This window comes from Schistocerca piceifrons, chromosome 11, assembly GCF_021461385.2.
Source record: "Schistocerca piceifrons isolate TAMUIC-IGC-003096 chromosome 11, iqSchPice1.1, whole genome shotgun sequence".
Lineage (NCBI taxonomy): Eukaryota > Metazoa > Arthropoda > Insecta > Orthoptera > Acrididae > Schistocerca > Schistocerca piceifrons.
Window position 1 is genome coordinate 72,816,877 of NC_060148.1, and position 20,998 is coordinate 72,837,874.

The following is a 20,998-nucleotide window of genomic DNA, read 5'->3' on the forward strand; positions in this document are numbered from 1 at the left end:
CTACCGTATTTATTCCTCCCATTCTTGTCAATAGTTCCCTAATGCTGTCTCTGTGACTCCCTACAACCTCTAGTTTTTTCAGTTTATCCTGGTCCCATCTCCTTTCATTCCTAACTTTTTGCAGTTTCTTCAGTTTTAATCTACAGTTCATAACCAATAAATTGTGGCCAGAGTCGACATCTGCCCCTGGATGTGTCTTAAAATTTAAAACGTGGTTCCTAAGTCTCTGTCTTACCATTATATAATATATCTGAAAAGATCCAGTGTCTCCAACCTTTCTTCATGATTCTTAAACCATGTGTTAGCTATGATTAAGTTATGTTCTGTGCAAAATTCTACGAGTGGTTTCCTCTTTCATTCCTTTCCCCCATTCCATATTCGTCTACAACTTTTCCTTCTCTTCCTTTTCCTACTATCGAATTCCAGTCCCTCATGACTGTTAAATTTTCGTCTCTCTTCACTATCTGAATAATTAATTTTATCTCACCATAAATTTCTTCAATCTCTTCGTCATCTGCAGAGCTAGTTGGCATATAAACTTATACTACTGCGGTAGGCGTGTGCGTCGTGTATATCTTGGCTACAATAATGCATTCACTATGCTGTTCATAGTAGCTTACCACGCTCCTATTGTTTTTATTCAATATTAAACCTACTCCTGCATTACCTCTGTTTGGTTTTGTATTTATAATGTTGTATTCACCTGACCAGAAGTCTTGTCTCTCCTACCACCGACCCACACTAATTCCCACTGTATCTAACTTTAACCTATCCATTTCCCTTTTTAAATTTTCTAATCTGCATGTCCGATTAAGGGATCTGACATTCCACACTCCGATCCGTAGGACACCCATTTAATTTCTCCTCATAGCGACGTCCTACTGAGTAGCCCCTGTCCTGAAACATACAACACAGTAATTACCGAGCTATCCAAAATGCAACGGTACACATTTTTAAAATGAAAAGGAGCAATTTAGTACACAAATGTCTAACAGCAAAGGCTTTCTCTAGAGTACAGGAACTTGACAAATCTTTAACCTGTTACCTTGTCTGATCATGGTACATACCGAAACCTTTGACTAACAGACACAGTGAGGTATTCAGATTCAGCGACGCGGCCCACGCGCCATTACACGGCATAATAGAGAAACCCTACATGACACACAGTCTGCTTACAACAGAAATAGATACAGCATTAAATTTCAATAGTATAATATAAAAATCCGAATGCACACGGTGAGAAGACGTCTGGATTGAACCACCACTGACAGCATAAACGGTAATGACACATTTAAACGTTAACTACTCTGTCCCATTAGCAGGAAATTAAAGTACAACAGTAATTACAAAATGAAAGTCTGAACTCTCATAGGATAGGACTACAAGACGCGCGACCGACCAACGCGTCAGTTCGGATCACACTGTAGTTCAGTGGATTTGTGGTAATCTAACAGGTACGACAAACGGCCTAAATGCATGCAGCCCAGCTCGCAGGCAAACGATCATCACAGCACAAGCGCTTCGGCGACACAAACATCAAAACCCGCCTACTGAACAGACGCTGGGACGCTCACTGTAAGGTCCAGACTGTAAAGCGCCTACTACACGGTGCGCCTAAACTGTACACCTATGCTCCAGCGCCCCAAGCGTGCATATGTGTAACTACAGACTGGTTCAAGTAGACCTATTACAGCATCCACGAGGAATGTACAGGGTGTTTCAAAAATGACCGGTATATTTGAAACGGCAATAAAAACTAAACGAGCAGCGATAGAAATACACCGTTTGTTGCAATATGCTTGGGACAACAGTACATTTTCAGGCGGACAAACTTTCGAAATTACAGTAGTTACAATTTTCAACAACAGATGGCGCTGCAAGTGATGTAAAAGATATAGAAGACAACGCAGTCTGTGGGTGCGCCATTCTGTACGTCGTCTTTCTGCTGTAAGTGTGTGCTGTTCACAACGTGCAAGTGTACTGTAGACAACATGGTTTATTCCTTAGAACAGAGGATTTTTCTGGTGTTGGAATTCCACCGCCTAGAACACAGTGTTGTTGCAACAAGACGAAGCTTTCAACAGAGGTTTAATGTAACCAAAGGACTGAAAAGCGATACAATAAAGGATCTGTTTGAAAAATTTCAACGGACTGGGAACGTGACGGATGAACGTGCTGGGAAGGTAGGGCGACCGCGTACGGCAACCACAGAGGGCAACGCGCAGCTAGTGCAGCAGGTGATCCGACAGCGGCCTCGGGTTTCCGTTCGCCATGTTGCAGCTGCGGTCCAAATGACGCCAACGTCCACGTATCGTCTCATGCGCCAGAGTTTACACCTCTATCCGTACAAAATTCAAACGCGGCAACCCCTCAGCGCCACTACCATTGCTGCACGAGAGACATTCGCTAACGATATAGTGCACAGGATTGATGACGGCGATATGCATGTGGGCAGCATTTGGTTTACTGACGAAGCTTATTTTTACCTGGACGGCTTCGTCAATAAACAGAACTGGCGCATATGGGGAACTGAAAAGCCCCATGTTGCAGTCCCATCGTCCCTGCATCCTCAAAAAGTACTGGTCTGGGCCGCCATTTCTTCCAAAGGAATCATTGGTCCATTTTTCAGATCCGAAACGATTACTGCATCACGCTATCTGGACATTCTTCGTGAATTTGTGGCGGTACAAACTGCCTTAGACGACACTGCGAACACCTCATGGTTTATGCAAGATGGTGCCCGGCCACATCGCACGGCCGACGTCTTTAATTTCCTGAATGAATATTTCGATGATCGTGTGATTGCTATGGGCTATCCGAAACATACAGGAGGCGGCGTGGATTGGCCTCCCTATTCGCCAGACATGAACCCCTGTGACTTCTTTCTGTGGGGACACTTGAAAGACCAGGTGTACCGCCAGAATCCAGAAACAATTGAACAGCTGAAGCAGTACATCTCATCTTCATGTGAAGCCATTCCGCCAGACACGTTGTCAAAGGTTTCGGGTAATTTCATTCAGAGACTACGCCATATTATTGCTACGCATGGTGGATATGTGGAAAATATCGTACTATAGAGTTTCCCAGACCGCAGCGCCATCTGTTGTTGAAAATTGTAACTACTGTTATTTCGAAATTTTGTCTGAATGAAAATTTACTGTTGTCCCAAGCATATTGTAACAAACGGTGTATTTCTATCGCTGCTCGTTTAGTTTTTATTGCCGTTTCAAATATACCAGTCAATTTTGAAACACCCTGTACCTGCCGCACATGCGCAGTAGACTGCAGTAACGGGCGAAACGCAAATAGAACTGTCTGTTCTCTTGTAAAGTCGTCCTTTCTACCACGGGAAACACAAGGGGAACAGTGTAAGATATTGTAACATCATTCGTTCAAATTATTTGAGGTCAACGATCCTGTTTAATAACAAGTTGTTTTCTTCTTATTATTTATTAATTGACTGGTATAGATTACTACTGTAGATTATGGTCTCAACAGTTAGTTTTATATTACGACACTTGGTTACACAAGTATAGGTGTATCTAAATTTACATTTACACTGCATTTTGCACATGGAGGACGCGCTTATTTTCGGCCGGAGTGGCCGAGCGGTTCTAGGCGCTACAGTCTGTAACCGTGCGACTGCTACGGTCGCAGGTTCGAATCCTGCTTCGGGCATGGGTGTGTGTGATGTCCTTAGGTTAGTTAGGTTTAAGTAGTTCTAAGTTCTAGGGGGACTGATGACCTCAGAAGTTAAGTCCCATAGTGCTCAGGGCCATTTGAGCCATTTTGAAAGCGCTTATTTTAGGGGCTATTGCCCAGGTAGTGACCGTATTTGTTCGGATTAAGGAACAACGGTGAAAACGAAAAGCCAGACTTTGTTCGACTGTGGGCCAGGGTTCATGCGTTTCTTAAAAGTGTTTAAAAGCCAGTTGCTGAAAGGAAGGAACGAAGGAATTGGAATATATTCACTGCTAATGAAAGAAGTGAGGCCTGGAGATCCGCAGGAATTCCGGAACTTCGTGGGGATGGGCATGGCCTGTTTCTAGAAACTGCTCCCTGTGATAATAGAAGATGGAATTAGCAAGTGTGACTCAGAGATGAGGGGGACTATCTCACATTGTCGAAAGAAAGAATTAAATCATATGTTTGCAGGTTTCGTGACCAGCCAAGATCACTGATAAAATAACGGTACATGCCCTGTTATGTTGAAGGCTGGTTGTAACATTGTGTTTTCTGGAGACTGGGGTATCTTTTCAGAGTTTGGCTTTTAGCCACAGTATAGCAGAGTGCATCACTTCAAAAATGGCTCTGAGCACTATGCGACTTAACTTCTGAGGTCATCAGTCCCCTAGAACTTAGAACTACTTAAACCTAACTAACCTAAGAACATCACACACATCCATGCCCGAGGCAGGATTCGAACTTGCGACCGTAGCGGTCGCTCGGCTCCAGACTGTAGCGCCTAGAACCGCACGGCCACTACGGCCGGTATCATCACTTCAAAAGATCTTGTGGATTTACGCACTGCCATTTTTTAAGGCCTAGTAATTATAGACGCACTTGCCTTATGTTTCCGAGTCTGGAATATCTATATTGCGGTCAATCTGAGGTTTCCAATGAGATTATCTGAAAAACTATACATCGGGTAAAAATAGTGGATTAGACAAGTTCCTAAGCTCAAAGGGGGACATCAAATGATACTACACGTGACCGCCAGCAACCACCCCTTAGGTCGTGCGAGGGGAAACTTTTAAATCTGAAATGGAAACACCCATTTTTATTGCAGATTCCGATTCTCCATAAAAAAGTAATCCAGTTTTGTCTGAATTTCTTTTTTAAAACCATTGACAGATTGCGCTGAAATCGAGAAAAAAGTAAAAAAGTTTAGAATCCTAGAAAGACGCATCAAACCAATAAAAAATATACACCAATTCTTTCGTTACGACAAATTAAGGTACATGGACGTAATAGAATGATGTTCCCGTGGGGTGGTTTATTACTGTGAGTCCCCTTGTATCTCAGTTTGGGGTGCTTAATTAATGCAATTAGCCACCAAGAAATTGTTCAAACTTACCCCCATTTCTTCAATGCATGAAGTCAATCGTCTGCGAAAGTTGCCCACAGTTTTGAGCAGCACATCCCTTGGTATGGCTGCACACACGAATGCGTTGCTCCATACCGTTTCTGGTTGTGGGCTTCAAAAACAATACTTTTTAAATAACCCCACAAAAGAAAATGAGGAGATGTTAGGTATGGTCAACGTGGAGGCCACTGAATTCATCCGCCGCGTCCTATCCACCGACTAGGGTACCGTAAATTTAAGAAGTTGTAAATAGGATACCTCAGTAACATTTCGGTTAAAAAAATACGGTCCTATCAAGTAGCCTTTTAAAATTCCACACCAGACCATTATCGACCATTTGTGTTGATTGTCAACTTTGTGGATTGGCAGGGGACCAATAATGACAACCATGGCGATTTAATTCGCCATTGTTTTTGAATGTGGCTTGGTAGGTCGACATAACGTATCTAAAAAAGTGATTGTCACCTGTTATCATTTCCAAGGCCCATTGGCAGAAATGCATATCTTTCGGCGTTAATCCCTGTGTCAGTGTGATATTTATGTGTCTTCAAAATCCTGAAAACAGTTGATTTCAGTAATCCAGTTTGTCTCCGAATCGCAAGACTAGTAATTTCGGGATCCAGTTGGACACAGGCAAGAATGGTAAGGCTACGAGCGTCATTTTCATTTTATTCGCGATAACGAGGTGGATGGTGCATGTATCCATTCCGGGATAATTGAGTGCAATTTAGAATAACGGTTTCTCTTGGATGTCGTCTGTTTGGGAAACGATCCGCATACAGATACGCAGCTGGTGCGTAATTGTTATGACATTCACCTACAATTAGCATCATATCAACAGTCTCTGTAGGAGGCTAGTGAGCCATGTTTCGCTAAAGAATAATTTACTTTAGTCACTTGATGTTTACGGTTCACAATGTGAAAGTGAAGTGACGTCTGATCGCAGTGCACCTACCTTTACACTGGGCCATAGTTACCAGTTGGGCCACGGAATCACCACAGTCGTGGGAGTAATACAATTGTGAAAAGTTCCCTAACGGGATTTTAATACCATTCCGCCTCCTTCCATCAAAAACTGTGGCGAGTAGGATACATTTTGTAAAAAAATAGCTGAAGTTGGCTTAATGAAAGAATTGGTGCACATTTTTCATCGGTTTGCTGCGACCTCCTCGGATCATTCGAAATGAGAGTTCTTCCCCAATTTTACTTGTTTTAAGATTTCAGCGCAATCTGTCTACGGTTTTAAAAATGTTTCACACAAAGCTTGATTACTTTTTTACGGAAAATCGAAATCTGAAATAAAAATGGGGGTCACTTCTAGAATCATTTGATGTCCCCCTTTGAGCTTACGAACTTTTCTTACCCCCTACTTTTATCCAATGTATAGTTTTCGATGGACCAGGGTGGTCCATTGATCGTGACCGGGCCAAATATCTCACGAAATAAGCGTCAAACGAAAAAACTACAAAGAACGAAACTAGTCTAGCTTGAAGGGGGAAACCAGATGGCGCTATGGTTATCCCGCTAGATGGCGCTGCCATAGGTCAAACGGATATCAACTGCGTTTCTTTAAATAGGAATCCCCATTTTTATTACACTTTCGTGTAGTACGTAAAGAAATATGAATGTTTTAGTTGGACCTCTTTTTTCGTTTAGTGCTGGATGGCGCTGTAATAGTCACAAACATATGACTCACGATTTTAGACGAACAGTTGGTAACAAGTAGGATTTTTCAATTAAAATACAGAACATAGATATGTTTGAACGTTTTATTTCGGTTGTTCCAATGCGATACGTGTACCTGATAACGCATGCTGATTACCTGTAAATACCACATCAATGCAATAAATGCTCAAAATGATGTCCGTCAACCTCAGTGCATTTGACAATACGTGTAACGACATTCCTCTCAACAGCTAGTAGTTCACCTTTCGTAATGTTTGCAGATGCATTGACAAAGCGCTGATGCATGTTGTCAGGCGTTGTCGGTGGATCACGATAGCAAATAGCCTTCACTTTCCCCCCAGAAAGAAATCCGGGGACGTCAGATCCGGTGAAAGTACGGGCCATGGTCCCTTCGACGACCTATCCAACTGTCATGAAATATGGTATTCAATACCGCTTCAACCGCACGCGAGCTATGTGCCGGACATCCATCAAGTTGGAAGTACATCGCCATTATGTCATGCAGTGAAACAGTTTGTAGTAACATCGGTAGAACATTACATAGGAAATCAGCATACATTGCACCATTTAGGTTGCCATCGATAAAATGGGGGTTAATTATCCTTCCTCCCATAATGCCGCACCATACATTAACCCGCCAAGGTAGCTGACGTTCAACTTGTTGGATGCATCGTGGATTTTCCGTTGCCCAATAGTGCATATTATGCCGGTTTACGTTACCGTTTTTGGTGAATGACGCTTCATCGCTAAATATAACGCATGCAAAAAATCTGTCATCGTCCCATAATTTCTCTTGTTCCCAGTGACAGTACACGACGTTCAAAGTCGTCGCCATGCAATTCCTGGTGCATACAAATACGGAAGCAATCGATGTTGATATAGCATTCTCAACACTGAGATTCCCGATTTTCGAGCAATTTGTCTGCTGCTGATGTGCGGATTAGCCGCGACAGCAGCTAAAACACCTGCTTGGGCATCATCATTTGCTGCAGGTCGTGGTTGACGTTTCACATGTGGCTGAACACTTCCTGTTTCCTTAACTAACGTAACTATCCATCGAACGATCCGGACATTTGGATGATGTCCAGGATACTGAGCAGCATACATAGCACACGCCCGTTGGGCATTTTGATCACAATAGCCGTAGATCAACACGATATCAACCTTTTCCGCAATTGGTAAACGGTCCATTTTAACACGGGTAATGTATCACGAAGCAAACACCGTCCGCACTGACGGAATGTTACGTGATATCACGTACTTATACGTTTGTGAGTATTACAGCGCCATCTCTCACAAAGCGAAAAAAGTGGTCCAACTAAAACATTCATATGTCTTTACGCACTGTATGAATATGTAATAAAATGGGGATTCCTATTTAAAGAAACGCAGTTGATATCCGTTTGACCTGTGGCAGCGCCATCTAGCGGGCCAACCATAGCGCCACCTGGTTTCCCCCTTCAAGCTAGACTAGTTTCGTTCTTTGTAGTTTTTTCGTTTGATGCTTATTTCGTGAGATATATGTGCCACTCACAGTTTTGCAGTCCCCGTTCGTCGCACTGGACAAAACTGCACAGCCTTTCTCGCCTATCACTGCCTGTTTCTCTTTCCTGGCATGCTGCAATAAAGAAACAGATTCAATCAGATAAACCACGAATATTCGTAAGCTGCGGCATTGTGATACAAATCGAAAATCAATGCGTAGCGTTGTATGTATATTACTCAGAAATAAACGACTGCCAATATTCCTTATTATAATACAGAGGGTTGTGTGAGCCACTCTTACACATTTCTTCGTTGTGTGCCTAAATTAAGACGCTTAGCGCCTCTTTGCTCCATTCCATTTCGAGAATACGATGCAGTCAATTAGCAAAAATGTTTTCACATGCATCTGGTATAAAACGATTTCTACAGGTAAAAAATATTGTTTTTTTACTGCATTTATGAAAATGTGCCAATTTATTATTGGAGGGCTGCGTGGAGGGTAAAAACCGTAGAGGGAAACCAAGAGATGAGTACACTGATTCAGAAGGATGTAGGTTGCAGTAGGTACTGGGAGATGAAGAAGCTTGCACAGGATAGAGTAGCATGGAGAGCTGCAACAAACCAGTCTCAGGACTCAAGACCACAACAACAACAACAATGAACATGTGCTTACTGAAAAAAATGCGAAAAATCCCGAACACGATAATCTGAAACTAGCCACTAGACACATAACAATAAGCAAATAACTAGGAGGATGCACTGCAGTATCCTCATCTGCGCATGCGCGAGGTATCGCTGCCTAGTGCTCATGCGCGGACTGACTGCACTCGTTCTAGCGGACGGGTAATGCGTCTGGTAATTTTCGTAGCTTCACCCCCTTCTACCGCTGGATGGCTGTCGCGCTGGACCAGTACCGTCCGCGGACCGACGTCACCACGGCGACCGGTGAGAAGCCGTAGCACACCTGTACTGGTGTTGTTATGATCTTGGAAGTAGGTCCTACTTACGTACTGGATATATTATTACTAAGTAATGTTAAATAAAACTTTAACGTATTCAAATGTATTAACAGCCATCAATGTCTTTGTTAATCATGCTTTATCTACGTGAAGTTTATTTCAAAAATCGTGAACGGTCACAGTCTGTGTACTGTTGTGCTCTGACTGTCGTGCTGTTAATACGCAGTATGAAAATGACTGAGGCTGCTTCCTGCTCCATAGTGAAACTCGCGTGTCGAACACGGTCAGAAAGCGCCGAGAAATAGGTTGTTCTTAATGTTTGCCATAAATCTGCAGAAAGAGACTGAGCTTTGACGCTTTCCGAGGGACTGCATTTGATACAGTATAAAAACAAATAGACATTTGCCGTATAACTGAATCGATAGTGTAGTACTGATGACCTGCCGCAGTTCATGGACAGCTCGTTCAAGTCTCACTTTCATTTTTGTTTCGTTCAATTTCAAGCACCTACTTCTTGTAATTGCCAAATTAATCGTCATTTTTATGAGTAATGCACCTCGTCTTTTTCAAATTACATATTCCACGCGAAATTCCTGTTTTCATTTGAAATATAAATTCTGAATTATCGAGTTTTATGAAAGATTGTTAATGAAGGTAGCTTAAATTAACAATACATAACAATTTAATTTTTAGGCCTAAAATAAAAACCGAATACTACTTATTTGGACTATCCCCATTGTTTTACAGCACAGATGTAGTCTCACACGAACCAGAGTGATGAGTGTCGTAGAAACGTGAGAAACAATTTTCGCAACACTGAGAACGCCATAAAAATTCTGCATACTTACATTTGTCGCTGATGCATTACATTATGAACCCAACAGCAGTGATCTGGAGCCAAGTTAAGGGATTTGGCCTCAGAAATAACAAGACCGTTCAACTGCCAGACTGACGTATTGGAACTAACGCACGCAGCTTTTTCACAGTCATTGCCGAACGCTGGCGGGATATAGACTGGCGCCTCACAAAAGATGAGGATTATATGCGGCGGCTGGGTGGCTTCGTGCATTCCGTTGTTGATCGACTCGTTATCAACGTACCAGGTGACAGTTGCAGAACTGAAATGTATCTCTCGGATTCGGATAAGGAAGGAGCTAAGAGATTACGAGACGACTGACTGTAACTAATACTTTCAGTGGCTTCAGTATCCAACAGTACGGTGAAATCCCTGCAGTATGCTTTTGTATCACACATAACTCGCTCAGAATGTTGACCCTGTGTTTAAGTAAGGGATTTTCATCACTCTTGTTTGTAATCAGAATACTGCGTGACGTGAGAACGAGAGCATTTTATGCTTTCCGTCAGATCAGCTATAAAGCGTGAGGTAGTGCTGGAGTTTTTCCGAATATTATTTAGTTCTCTTTAAAGATTAAATGACTTTCGAAGCTACATTGTTTCTCTGTTCGTCTCTTTTTACATCTGAACTGCAACTGCTCACATCATTGCAGGTTAGTTGGACCAGATGGCTGGGCCGGACGGAGTGGCCGTGCGGTTCTAGGCGCTACAATCTGGAGCCGAGCGACCGCTACGGTCGCAGGTTCGAATCCTGCCTCGGGCATGGATGTGTGTGATGTCCTTAGGTTAGTTAGGTTTAATTAGTTCTAAGTTCTAGGCGACTGATGACCTCAGAAGTTAAGTCGCATAGTGCTCAGAGCCATTTGAACCAGACGGCTGGCCAGTGCTGCCCAAGTTTAATGCGCCGCTAAAGCTGTTGTCCCGCATTATCGCTCAGTCTATGTGCAGGTAAAGGCACCATAAAAAGTATCCCTATTATCTTACTGGACTGGACTGTACTGGACACAGCTTGACTTCCGCTCCACGAGACACGACATGCAATGAGATTCAACCGAGCACTGGAGAATATATATCGTGTAATGTTTACATCACGTTCATTCTTACGATGGACGGAGTACACCACACTGTCCTCGAGGTGTAAACACGGCTGAGCTCGGCTCACGCTGCGCGGAACTCTACAGCCTCGTTTTCGGCAGCCTCGCGGCCTCCTCATCGCGGCAAGTCCCCAGGCCGGAATCAGGAAACGGCGCCCTGTTGGCGGATGAGCCGGCGCCTCGGCAGGAAACTTGCGTGCGTGCCAGGCGCAGTACTGTCTCACAAAGGGGTCACTTCACAGTGATCAAACGCTAGTGCTACACTGCCCATTCACTTCTCACTGACACTCACTTCACACTCCAAACACGCTGTACACACGTTGTTTCACAGCACGCACCGTCAGCTGACGTCACGACCACTTAGTGCACCGCAGCTTCGCACCTGCTAACCTGGAAAGCAGAGCCTGCATCCCTCTATAACGAGTGGGGTGCTTAGCTCAGGAGGAGGACAGCGTCTCACTGTTATACGGTGCACAACATTGGCAGGAGCAATCCCTCCAGAAAAGTAAGGCAAAAAAGGAGGTAGGGGAAATGTGGTGTGAAAACGTTTCCTCGAATGTTAGGATTTTATTATCGTTATTTTCTGTGTTACATTTTTTATCAGAATATTCTCTGCATTATCTAAGCAACCCTCCAGTGTATAGACTGTTGGGATTAACAGATACATTTCTATTTTCTGTTTTCCTTAATCACCTTTGGAACTTATTCCTTGATTGAAAATTCTGATCATTTTTTCTTGGTAAAGGCAAGTTCAGTCTAGGTCTTCTTCCAGCTCTTTGTGCAGTAATAACGAATGTTACTTTTGACGTGTGCAACTGATTCGTAAATGTAGATACACGGAGCATTTAAAATCCCCTGTGTTTTGGAAAGATCTTTGCAATGACCTCGAGTACTACCCTTGGTTAATGATGTCGTGGCACTTTTATGCAGTCTGGAAATTGCGTTCCCATTTTTTACATTTAATCCCCAGAAGAGAATACCATAACTAAGAATTGGGTTTATATGTGAACAGTACGTACCTAACAGATGCTGGCTGATTTACACTAAAGAAGAAACTGGTACACAACACGACGTGGCATGGAGTCCACTAATGTCTGAGGCAGTGCTGGAGGGAATTGACACCATGAATCTTGGGGGGCTGTCCTTAAATCCGTAAGAGTAAGAGGTGGTGGAGATCTCTTTTGAACAGCACGTTGCAAGGCATCCCAGATATGCTCAGTAATGTTCGTGTCTGGAATTGTCCTGATGGAATTGCCCAAGACCGTCAGAATGCACAATAGACATGTGTAGATGCAGATGATCTGACAGGATTCTTATGTATGTGTCACTTGTCAGAGTCGCATGTACATATATCAGGGGTCCCATATGACTACAAGTGCACACGCCCACACTATTAAAGAACCTCCACCAGCTTGAACAGTCCCCTGCTGAAATGCAGGGTCCATGGATTCATGAGCTTCTATCTACACCCATTCATGTCCATGCGCTCGATACAATTGCAAAAGAGACTCAACCGACCAGGCAACAAGTTTCCAGTCACAATGTCAGTGCTGAGAGACCCAGGCTCGGCGTAAAGCCTCGTGTCATGCAGTCATCAAGGATGAGTGGGCATTCCGCTCCGAAAGCCCATGCCGATGAATGGTGCGTTCACTGACACTTGTTGATGGTCCAGCATTCAAATCTGCAGCAGTTTGCGCAAGTGTTGCACTTCTGCCTCGTTGAACGATTATCTTCAGTCCTTGTTGCTCCTGTTCTTCAAGGATCTTTTTCCGGCCGCCGCGATGTCGGACATTTGATGTTTTACTGGACTCCTGATATTCACGGTACGCTCGTGGAATGGTCGTACGGGAAAATCCCTCGGAAATGCTGTGTCCCATCGCTGGTGCGCCGTCTACAGCAACACGTTGAAACTCACTTAAATGTTGATAACGTGCCATCTAAAACTGCGCCAGACGCTTCTTGTCTTATACAGGTGTTGTCGACCACAGCTACGTGTTCTGCCTGTTTGCATATCTCTGTATTTAAGTACGCAGGCCTATACCAGTTTCTTTGGTGCTTCATTGTATAATGATGGCGGGTCTATAAGGGCATAGCATGCTCAATACATTGTGTTTGCAAGTACCTTTGCGTGTTCAACTGAGAATCAGTATTCATTCCTAGAAGTTTTCCATTGGTTGCATTGTCTATAGAGGTGCCATCTACATTTAACTGCATAGGATCACTTTCACTCTTCAATCTGAAATTCCTGGCGTTTGTTCTCTTTATTTTCACTGTCACTTTATTGCTTATTGTCCGATCGTAAACCTCCTTAAGGGTCTTGTTTGCTTCCTCTGCAAGGAGTTCCCTAGTTTTCTCAGTGAATATAATGTTGCTGTCTTCAGAAAAGACATTTTTTTCTCCTTAACTATCACTAGTGAGACAGCCTTAGATGTATGTCAGGAAGGGTATTGTTCCTGTATTAATATGTTTTGGCGCTGTTAAATGCTTTACTAACACCTTAGACTTATTTGAGGTATGTGGTATCTGTACAATTCGTACCCTGTGTGCTAGGTAAGAAGACCAGAACCAGTCGTTAGCTACTGCTCTTATCGCTAATGCTTCTAACTCATTTAGTAGAATGTTATGGCCAACAGTGTCAAAATCATATGAAACATCTAAAACCTGTGTGTGACACACTCACCTTTGTCAAGAGTATCAATTGTGAATTCCCGTATGGCTGATTCTGTACTCCTACTACCTCGAAAACCAAAAAAAATGATTCACTCAAAATTTTGTATTTATCCAAGTAACTCATTAATCTGCTTTTCATAAGTGTTTATATTATTTTAGATAATAGAGACAACAGGGAACTGGCCACTAATTTTCTATGCCTTCTGGTTACCTCTCTTTACTAGGGGTACAACTCTTGCCTGTTTTAAACATTCTTGAAACTTCCCTGATGTCAAGAATTCGTCTCTTGTGTTTATTAACGGTGCTTCTGTACTCTCTACGCAATGTCTTAGTACACAGATTGTTGCTACATCTAGTCCTACTGACGCTTTATATTTTAGTTATTGCAGAGTTTTACCAGCTCCATTCTCTGTTGTTGTAGCAACAACAGTGTACTTACGACTTTTTGCTGCAGTTAGCAACTTTTTCTAAATCTTTTATCACCCACGATAGAAATTTAATAACTTTGGCTCATTATTACTCTTTTTAATGTGACTGTGGTACTGAAGGATTTGGAAGGACTTCTTAATACTTGCGGTTATCCGTTTGTTTTTGTAAGACAATTTTACTGAATTGGGTGATTTTCAAGATATCTTTTCAAAATTAAATTTAAACAATGTTGCGAATTTAGAGGATTTTAGATTTACCTTCGTTTCTCTGTACACTTCATCCTCTGTTTGGTTTTCTGGTTCTTTTCGAAAATCTTGTATTTTGATTTCTGATAAATGTGTTTCATAAGCTTGCAGTATACCGAATTTTTCCACACCCAATTTTACTGTTATTTGACAGAAACGCTATCACAGTCCAAGATGTTGTACCGCTATATCACACTACTCTCTGTCCATACTTTTGGCAACATAGTCAATCACGGATGCCGTCATTGCAGTAACCATTTTTCTACTACTTACCAACTGGGACATCCCAAAACTCTGAATGATATTTATGAGGATGCTACCAGTTTCATTAATGATACCCGTGTTTATTTTTATGTCTTTACACAACAATATGTAGACTTGTTTACTTGAGATATTAGCTAGTACTTCTGTTAATTTAATGATAAAAATGTCCACACTATCACTAGGAGATCGATACACACACGTGGTTGTTAATTTCTTGGCGTCATTAGGCCCTGTCCATTCAATAGAGGATATATGAGACAGTTTTTCTTCACTTAGCGTACTAAGTCCATATCTTGATTCGAACTGTGATGCCTTTCTGAAATAATTTCCACAAATTTCTACAATTTGTAGAAGCCATACAATAACTCTGTCCTTTCAGGCAACAAGAATACTACATGTTCGATTTCTGAGTCTCTACACCAATGCTCAGTGACAGAGTACTGTGTAGTTCAACGGCTGAAACTTGAGTTCAAATTGCCCTATTTTATTTTGTATCTATTGCATGTTTTGGTGAACGATTGTTAAGTCTGTGAAGTGTCCTATATTACTTTTCTCAGTGGTCTCTTTTTCCTTACGATGTGTAGAAGGTGTGTTAGAATCTATCTTGTGCATGGTTGATTCGCAATTTTCTAAATTTCTGGAGATAGTATTTAGGCAGGGGAACCTTTTGTATGGACTTACCTAACAAAGACCTATTTCTGCTGCCAGTGACAAGAGGTGTTTCACAACGCGTCGCATCGCCCAAGACCCATCGGTTATACTGGGTGGTCCATTGATCGTGACTGGGCCAAATATCTCACGAACTAAGCGTCAAACTAAATAACTACAAAGAGCAAAACTTGTCTAGCTTGAAGGAGGAAACCAGATGGTGCTACGGTTGGCCCGCTAGATGGCGCTGCCATAGGTCAAACGGATATCCACTGCGTTGTTTTAAATAGGAACCCCCATTTTTATTACATTTTCCTGTAATACGTAAAGAAATATGAATGTTATAGTTGGACCACTTTTTTCGCTTTGAGATAGATGGTGCTGTAATAGTCACATACATATGGCTGACCATTTCAGACGAACGGTTGGTAGGAGGTAGGTTTTAAATTAAAATACAGAACGTAGGTACGTTTGAACATTTTATTACGGTTGTCCCAATGTGATACATGTACCTTTGTGAACTTATCATTTCTGAGAACGCAAGCTGTTACAGCGTGATTACGCCTAAATACCACATTAATGCAATAAATGCTCAAAATGATGTCCGTCAACCTCAATGCATTTGGCAATATGTGTAACGACATTCCTCTCAACAGCGAGTAGATTGCTTTCCGTTATGTTCGCACATGCATTGGCAATGCGCTGACGCATGTTGTCAGGCGTTGTCGGTGGATCACGATAGCAAATATCCTTCAACTTTCCCCACAGGAAGCATTCTCAACGTGCTTCGACAACCAATCCACCTGTCATGAAATATGCTGTTCAATACCGCTTCAACCGCATGTGATCTATGTGCCGGACAGCCATCATGTTGGAAGTACATCGCCATTATGTCACACAGTGAAACAGTTTGTAGTAACATCGTTAGAACATTAAGTATGAAATCAGCATATATTGCACCTTTTAGATTGCCATCGATAAAATGGGGGCCAATTATCCTTCCTCCCATAATGCCGCACCATAAATTAACCCGCCAAGGTGGCTGATGTTCCACTTGTCGCAGCCATCGTAGATTTTCCGTTTCCCAGTAGTGCATATTATGCCGGTTTACGTTACCGCTGTTGGTGAATGACGGTTCGTCGCTAAATAGAACGCGTGCAAAAAATCTGTCATCGTCCCGTAATTTTTGTTGTGCCCAGTGGCAGAACTACACACGACGTTCAAAGTCGTCGCCATGCAATTCCCGGTTCATAGAAATATGGTACGGGAGCAATCGATGTTGATGTAGCATTCTCATCACCGACGTTTTTGAGATTCCCGATTCTCGCGCAATTTGTTTGCTACTGATGTGCGGATAAGCCGCGACAGCAGCTAAAACACCTACTTGGGCATCATCATTTGTTGCAGGTCGTGGTTGACACTTTCTGTTTCCTTAAATAACGTAACTATCCCGCGAACGGTCCGGACACATGAATGATGTCGGCCAGGATACCGAGCAGCATACATAGCACACGCCCGTTAGGCATTTGATCGCAATAGCCATACATCAACACAATATCGACCTTTTACGCAATTGGTAAACGGTCCATTTTAACACGGGTAATGTATCACGAAGCAAACGAATACCGTCCGCACTGGCGGAGTGTTTCGTGATACCACGTGATTATACGTTTGTGACTATTACAGCGCCATCTATCACATAGCGAAAAAAGTGGTCCAACTAAAACAGTCATATTGCTTTAATTACTACACGGATATGTAATAAAAATGGGGGTTCCTATTTTTAAAAAGCGCTGTTGATATCCGTTTGACCTATGGCAGCACCGTCTAGTGGGCCAGCCATAGCGCCATCTGGTTTCCCCCTTCAAGCTAGACTAGTTTCGTTCTTTGTAGTTTTTTCGTGTGATGCTTATTTGCTGAGATATTTGGCCCTGTCACTTATCGATGGACCACCCTGTATATTCATGAACCAGCTGTACCAATCTTCTCGTCTCAGTTCTGTTCAGGTGTAGGACATCCCTAGCGAAACCCAGTCTATTGATAATGCTGGCAGCCACCAGAACAACATGTGCAAAGTCATCTGTCATCAGTGCAGTCTCTAAACCCATATTAATCCACTTCCCAGCAACGCTGAAGTGTAGCCATGGCCTTAAGCCTCGATACTGACTGCTTCGATGCTGCTCTCCACGCTAATCTGTTCTTTGCAAACCTCAACACGTCTGCATAACTCTTCTAGCCTACATTCGTTTCAGTCTGCTTGCAGTATTCAGTATTAGATTTCCCTCTACAACTCCTACCTCCCACACTTCCCTACGTTAGCAGAGTGACGATTCCTTTATGCCTCATTTTTTATCCTATCAATCGATTTCTTCTTCTATTCAAGTAGTGCCATAAATTACATTTTCTTGCAGTTTGATTCAGTTACTCCTTATTTGTTATTCCATCTACCCACCCAATCTTCAACGTCCTCCTGTTGCATCACATTTCAAAATGTACTATGATGTCCTTGTCTGAACTATTTAACGTCCATATTTTACTTTCATTCACAGCTGCACTTTCATTCACTAACTGACACTTAACTTGTTACCAGTAACTAATACTTAAACTGATATCAGATCTTAACCGATTCCTCTTTCTCAGTAATTCCTTTCGTGTTGTTTCCAGTCTGCGTTTTATATCCCACCTATATCGCGAATCAACAGTTATTTTCCAGTCCGTATAACAAAGTATTTCAACTACGTTGACTGACTCATTTCCTAACCCAATTCTCTACTTATCACTTCACCTGATTCGACGACATTTCAAACTGTTGTCACACCTTTACTGATGTTCGTTTTATAACGTCTTTTCAAGACTGTATCCATTACGTTCAACTGATCTTCCAATTATTTGCTGTCTCTGACATAAATAGAATTTCATCAGATAACGTCAAATTTTTTATTTCTTCTCCCTCAGTTTTTGTTTCTTTTACCAATTTGTCCTTGGTTTCTTCTCAAGACGCTCAATGTGTACATTCAATGACGTACGCTATAGGCTTCAAAGCTACCGTTTCATGTCCTTATAACTGCAGTCGAATTTCTGTACAAGTTGTAAATAACGTTCCATTTCCTGCAAAGAGACAATTTCAAATCTAGGAACGCTTCGCTCCTGAAATGACATACGGTACATTGCTTCTAGAAGAGGGTGACATTCTATCAGATCCAGTGGCTAATCCTCTGTTGAGTGATTTCAATAGTTTTTGTGTCCAATGGACATTTATTTCGATACCTGTCATTCAGACGTTCGCTTGACGAATTAAATAAGGAACGACTGTAATATCTTCCTCAGCGAAACAATTTTGTAAAAAAGTTTAGTATGTCGTTTATCTCTGTCATCCCCCATTTAGATGCCATAATGTGGGGACATATCACTTCATCACTTTCACTGTCTTACCCGAAGGAGAAAACTACTTAGCATTTTATTTGAAGTCAGCAGATGTAATGTATCTTTCCAATTCGTTGAGTCATACAGCTTATTTTCTTTTGTCCACAGGACTTGCATAGCAGCAGAATTGAGTTGCTTCATTAAATAATTTATTTTTCCAATTTTGGAGTTCTGTACTGAGAGTAGAAAACTTGGTATTATGCTACTGTCAAAAGAATTCGCGAATTTACGTTAACAAAGCTTTCGGTTCGATGTTCAAAAGAGCTAAATAGTAAACTGTACATTTTATTTACAAATTAGTCTCTTCCCTACCTTCTGGCAGCGGTATCTGCCCGTCGCAAGGCCAGAATATCAGACCTGCACTACGGGCTGGCTCGCCTTTATGTGTCACAGAGGTTGGTCGCACACCAGCGTTTTAATGCGCCAGTACGCAGATAAGAGATGATCCATTTGTCTAACAATTTATAGATTGGTTGGCGAAGTAATGAGAAATGAAACCATAGGGCTAATAACACTGACAAAAATAATAAGACCATAGTTCAACATTCATAAATATTTATTTATATTTCGAGAATGAGGTTTTCACTCTGCAGCGGAGTGTACGCTGATATGAAACTTCCTGGCAGATTAAAACTGTGTGCCCGACCGAGACTCGAACTCGGGACCTTTGCCTTTCGCGGGCAAGTGCTCTACCATCTGAGCTCCCGAAGCACGACTCACGCCCGGTCCTCACAGCTTTACTTCTGCAAGTATCTCGTCTCCTACCTTCCAAACTTAACAGAAGCTCTCCTGCGAACCTTGCAGAACTAGCACTCCTGAAAGAAAGGATACTGCGGAGACATGGCTTAACCACAGCCTGGGGGATGTTTCCAGAATGAGATTTTCACTCTGCAGCGGAGTGTGCGCTGATATGAAACTTCCTGGCAGATTAAAACTTTTATTGATATTAGTGAGAGATCAGTGAATGGTGATCTCACTTCAGTGTGGATTCAAAGCAAAGTTATTAACAAATAATCATAAATAACGAGCAGACGTACAGCATAAACGCAGAACATATGCATGCAGAGTTTTATTTCTCAAAGCAGTGACTCAAAACCTATGTGCAAACATGTGAAGAAATTTAATTTCCTTCACTAAACACGATGCATAACATCGTTCAGTGCTGAAGTTTGGAAGGTAGGAGACGAGGTACTGGCGGAAGTAAAATTGTGAGGACAGATCACGAGTCGTGCTTGGGTAGCTCAGTTGGTGGAACACTTGCCCGTGGAAGGCAAAGGTCCCGAGTTCCAGTCTTGGCCCGGCACACAGTTTTTATCTGCGAGGAAGTTTCATCGTTCACTTCTCTTCATCACATGTAACCAATAACATCAGCTGTAGCAACATAATCTACAGGATGACAATTACTGGACTATATGACAAAAGTCGTAAATTGCTCGCAAACTACTGGCCGTGCACGCACTTTATTCAACATGTAAACGTCACTACAGGTATTCGAATTTAGGTTATGACATGTTAGATACGCCTTCCATCATTGGCGGTGATGTGGTGCACACGAATAGCGAAATTCCGCATGACACGCTAATGTGTCGGAACGTCGATGCTGTCGAAGACCTGAATGGTTGTTTTGAGCTCAGCAATAGTCTCGGAGTTACTTCTGTAGATCTTATCTTTAATAAAGCCGCACAAAAAGGAGTCCCATGTGTTGAGATCGGGAGAATGTGGCACCCAATCGAGGCCCATGCCAGTGGCCTCTGGTTACCGCAGAGCTAGAATGCTGTCGCCAAAGTGCTTCCCCAGGACACCAGACACTCTCCAGCTTCGATGGTGTCGAACTCCGTCTTGCATGAACCGCATCTTATCGAACTCACGGTCACTTTGGATAATGGGGGTGATATCATTTTCCAAAAATTTCATGTACCGTATGATAGTCACCAAACGAATATCACACCGATTATTCTGTGACTGGAGACCGCACATCACACAGTCACCCGTTGAGGGTGAATAGACATCTCGATCGCCAAATGTGGATTCTCGATCCCCCAAATGAACCAAATTTGGTTATCGATGAACCCTAAAAAAAAAATGTTCAAATTGTGAAATCTTACAGGACTTAACTGCTAAGGTGATCAGTCCCTAAGCTTACACACTACTTTA

General features: G+C 42.4%; 1 protein-coding gene across 2 annotated transcripts in view; it reads left to right on the plus strand.

Annotated features, from left to right (window-relative positions):
• The window catches only part of LOC124720319 (ankyrin-2-like), an 87,735-nt gene that overhangs the window by 16,253 nt on the left and 50,484 nt on the right, over nucleotides 1–20,998 (plus strand). The window lies entirely within an intron of this gene.